Source organism: Chrysochloris asiatica, unplaced genomic scaffold, assembly GCF_000296735.1.
Source record: "Chrysochloris asiatica unplaced genomic scaffold, ChrAsi1.0 scaffold00025, whole genome shotgun sequence".
Classification (NCBI taxonomy): Eukaryota; Metazoa; Chordata; class Mammalia; order Afrosoricida; family Chrysochloridae; genus Chrysochloris; species Chrysochloris asiatica.
In genome coordinates this window covers 22,149,943-22,155,091 of record NW_006408543.1, presented here as the reverse complement: position 1 = coordinate 22,155,091, position 5,149 = coordinate 22,149,943, and the positions used below count along the sequence as shown (strand labels likewise).

Below are 5,149 nucleotides of genomic sequence, written 5' to 3'. Positions count from 1 at the left end.
GAACAGGTATGTTGTTGTTGTAAGTGCCATCATTTTGGGTTTTCTGAGGAGCAGATGGTGGGTTTGAATCGCCGGCTTTGCAGTTCAAACCGACCTTTTGGTCCAGTGTATTATTCTGCAGAACCACAGCAGGATTCTATCTGTCTATCCATCCATCCATCCATCCATCCATCCATCCATCCATCCATCCATCCATCTATGTTTTCAGCTGGTTAAAATTAGCCTACATATAAGAGACTGTAGACTAAATTGTGGAATTTCTACAGGATTGTACCTTTAACACTAGCAAGCTGCTTTATTCAATTATCCTATATAAGAATATATGAAGCTACCATTCATGCAAATAGAAATAGAAGGCATTTAAAACATCAGTTTGCATTTATTATCTTCTATTCTGAAATCATTACCTATGGATGGACGTCATGATGTAATTTAATGTATGTCTGATTTTTTATTTCCAATTTGCTATTATTAGATCACTGCACTAAAATATCACATCTGTTCTTTTGAACTGTTTAAATCTGTTCTTCCCCAAATAACATCCATGTTTTAATTTAAAAGCATTTGCATAGAGTTAAACGTATAATGGACTGTAATCAATTTTTCTCCTGACGGTAATTTTCTCAAGCCATTTATGAACCACCTGTGGATTCTTATACATTAAAAAAAAAAATTGGTTGTGATTGCTCGAATAATGTTGCAATCGGGTGTTCAGATAGCAAGCAATTTATATAAGCAAGAGAGGAATGAGCCAAAGAGGTTCAGTTATTGTTCAGAGGGAGCTCTAGCATACAAACAAAAGTTCTGTGTGTGATCAATTAACTTTATACCAAATACAATCAAAAACCTGCTACAATGGCTTGAAGCATGAACTTCAAGTCTTACCATTTCAACAGTGTTTTTCTGGAATCCTGGACGGCGCTGACTGAACTGGAGGTTCAAGCCCACCAACCACTCCTTGGGAACCCTACACAGGCTGGCTATGAGTTAGAACAGATTCAGTGGCACTTAACAACAACAAGAAGCATCTTTATGGAGTCCTGGTATGGTGTTGTAGGGTAAGCACTGGACTGCTAACTGCAAGGTCGGCAGTTCAAACCTACCAGCTGCTCCTTGAAAACCCTATACAGGGTCATTAAGCATCAGAACCAATTCAACAGCAGCGGCAACAAGCATCTTACTGAAAGAATCCCTTTCAGAATTACTGTCAAATTTCTGCTGTTGGCGCCAAGACTATTGACACTAGAAATGAGTTTATTTGGGAAATGATGTAATTTCTCAAACCTAGATTTCGTTGGTAGTTAAATGAATCATACCAAAGACGAAATTGTCTTTGAAGAAAAGTCACAGAGAGATGTGAATCTTTAGACACAAGTACACAATGGGCGCTGACTCTAATAGTCTTCATTAGAGTTTTCTTTAATATATTGTTGTTGTTAAGTGCCATTGAGTCAGTTCCGACCCATAGCAACCCTGTATAAGGTTTCCAAGGAGCAGCTGGTGAGCTTGAACCACTGACCTTGCAGTTCAAATGACTTTGCTGTTTGACACATTAGTCCACAGCACCACACCAGGACTCCTTTAATATATGTTTGTGTTATTAAATTAACATATATTAAATTAACACATATATATATATATATTGTTGTTGTTGTTGTTAAGTGCCGTCGAGTCGGTTTCGACCCATAGCGACCCTGTACAGGGTTTCTGAGGATGTTAATTTTTATGGGAGCAGAACGCCTCCTTTCTTCCACAGAGCAGCTGGTAGTTTTGAACTGCTGACCTTGCGGTTCACAGCCTGATTGGTAATCACTACGCTACCAGAGCTCCATATATATATATTTGTTGTTGTTAAGTGCCATGGCACTGTAGGATAAACACAGGACTGCAAGGTGTGTTTGAACCACAAGATCAGTTGTTCAAACTCACCAGTCACTCCTCTGAAACCAGAAACCATACACAGGGTCACTATGAGTTGGAACCAACTCAATGGCATTTAACAAAAACATACATATGTGTGTGTGTGTGTGTATGTGTGTGTATACATGGTTTCTGAAGTGCAGTGGGTGAGTTTGAACTACCAAGTGTGATATTCAAACAACCAGTCAGTACTTACCCTACAGAGCCACACCAGGACTTAGGTGATATATATATATTGCCATTAAGTGCTCCGAGTCAGTTTTGACTCATAATGACCCTGTATAGGGTTTCCAGGGAGCGGCTGGAGATTTCGAACCACCCACCTTGTGGTTCAAGCCAACCTTGCGGTCTAGTACTTGTCCTATAGCGCCACACCAGGATATATAGATGCACTCTCATCTGGTGCTATAAGGACTGGTGCTAACTAAAAGATTGATGGTTCAAACCTACCAGGAGCTCCTTGGAAATCTTATACAGGGTCATTATGAGTTGGAACTGACTCTATGGCAGTTGACAACTTAATGAGAAAAAAAAAAAAAATCCTCTTCCCCAATACCGCACCCATGAAACTGAGACTTGCTAATACTTCGGGAAGATACCGAGGGAACCACAGCCTTTAGTGTTCCTCTGGAAACGGGCCCCAGGAGGGGCAGTGAGATTCCCTGTTTTCAAAAGACCTATGGGAACTGGGTGACGTAGTATTTGAGCATATTTCCAGTCTTCCCTGTTTGGAAGGACTGTCAAGGCAAAGCAGGGTCAGGAACAAGCAGAGATTCTCTTTCTCACCTGCAGCTCTAGGTTGACTAACAAGAAGATTACCGGGAAGAGTGTTGCCGCTGGGATCCAGAATTGTTTGTTGAGTGAGTAAATCATGTTAATAAGTGGAATGAGCTAAGAATGGTACCTGTCTCCAAAGACAGAACCCATGAGACATTTCATATCTCAAACAACAGAGAAACAGATCGATCGATCAATTGATCAATAACTAGCTATATAGAGACAACAAATCAGAAACATAGATATGGCGGAATTCTGCCTGCTTAAAAAAAATAAAGAGATCTGGGGATGGCAGTGCTGGATAAGAGAGCATTTGGGAGGCCAGGGAGGTATCCAGACATTCTCATAAGCTCCTGGTGATGAACGTTAGGAGAACACAAGCAAAGGGTGAAGTTCCGGACCTGAGTCAGGCCACGAGACTACAGGTCTCACTTCCTGTGACAACCCTGACATTCACCAGCACTACAGACTGGCCAACTATCTTCTCAAAGGCCACCAAGGACCTAGCAGCAGCAGGTAGACATCACCTTTTCTCAGACAGGTAAGCTATCCACTCCAGAAGCAACAGTACTAGAAGAGAATCTGAACCTTGAATTTGGCTATTTATTAAAAATACACTACAGTGGTCTTTTAAAAGAGGGTTTACACCAGCAGAGACTGAAATACCCTCCAGGTACAAGATTAGTGGAAACCAGGCCTTCAGAGCAAGATGACAATAGTTTCTTTCCCACATTTTAATGCAATATGGTAACATGTAACTTCTCAACTCAACACATGTTGGGAAAATTGTGCAAGATTATACAGTTTCACTCGTTTTATATTAACAAAGAAGGAGGAGGAGAGGAGGAGGAGGAGGAGGAGGAGGAGAAGAAGAAGAAGAAGTTGTTGCCATTGAGTTGATTTTGACTTGTGACAACCCCGTATGTGTCAGAGTAGAAGAGTGCTCCATAAGATTTTCAATGGCTAAGATCTTTTGGAAGTACATTGTCAGGTCTTTCTTCTGAAGTGTCTCTGGGTAGATTGAAAGTATCAGTGTTTTGGTCATAGCCAAATATTTAATCATTTATGCTACCCAGGTAGCATCTGTGGTAAGGAGTCCTGATGTGGTGCTGTGGGATAAAGCACTAACTGGACTCTATGGTTGGTTTGAACCATAGGCCGGCAGTTCAAAATTCTCTAGCTTCTTCTTGGAAACCATATACAGGGTCACTGTGAGTCAGAACCGGCTCGACAGCACTAACAACAACACGAAGTTCATTTAAGCTAAATTTCCATCCATTGGAAAGCAACGGCAGGAAACACAACCACTGCAAATAGCCCAGAAATAATGTCCTGGTTACTGGGGACTGGAAGAATGGATAACAAGGAGGATTAAGTACTCTTCAAAGTTTGGCTTCATCTTTACTTCAAAGCTCATTTGTTTCTCCGACATTCGTTAAACAAAAATGAAATCAGTCTCTTCCAGTGCAGATGGACAGAATGCGAACAATGACAATATCTAGCAATGCATTTTACGTAGTGCAAAATATTTAATATTCATTGATCATTTAATGTACTGACAGAAGAACAGATTAGGTTGGAAGAGAGAGATGAAAATTGCATGGTGTACTTGGATAGATTGAATTGAAGTGGCGAAGATGAGTTGAGATCATCCAGGCATATCAATGGGGCCAACAAAGACTGGGTGCAGTCACTATGTGTGGTTGTGTTTATTGGAGGAGTCCCTAGGTGGAACAAACAGCCAAGCTCTGGACTACTAGCAGTAAGGTTGGCAGTTGGAATCCACCAGAGGCACTTCAGGACACAGGTGGAGCAATCTGCTTCTAAAAGGTCTGCCTTGAAGACCGTGTGGAACAACTCTGCTTTGCACACACGGAGTGCCATGGATTATAATGTGGTCATCAGCAGTGCAGAACAAAAGCGTTCATTGGTCTGGTTGCCTGGCAGCCTACATGCTATGGTAGTATGCTGGAAACAGAATACGTTCACTCTGAAGTGTAAACATTCTCTTGGTCCTAGCGGAGCAGGAAGATTGAGCATTCTTTATTATTTTTCATATTCAGTTCTAGAAAGGCATGTAGAGACCAGCCAATACAAAATCCTCAGTTTATAGATGAGGAATTAAAGTAATTTACCAAAAGTCACACAGCATCTATAAGACAGAGATCAGAAAATATTTTAGATTATTGCAAACCAGTTTTCCCAAGATTGCAGGACTCTTCAGGTCACTGGCAACAGATCAAACTAAGGGGTTTAATTATATATATATGGCGCTCTGGTAGCGTAGTGGTTAAGAATTGGACTGTGAACCACAAGGTCAGTAGTTCAAAACTACTAGCTGTTCTGCAGGAGAAAGATGAGGCTTTCTGCACCTAAAGATTTACAGCCTCGGAAACCCTTTACAGGGTAGCTAGGAGTCAGAACCGACTCCACAGCACATAATCACTATATA

The 5,149-nt window shown here is 41.1% G+C and overlaps 1 pseudogene; it reads left to right on the top strand.

Moving 5' to 3' along the window:
- Positions 1-3,056: 3,056 nt before the first annotated feature.
- Positions 3,057-5,149, top strand: part of LOC102819088 — a 24,618-nt pseudogene continuing 22,525 nt past the window's right edge.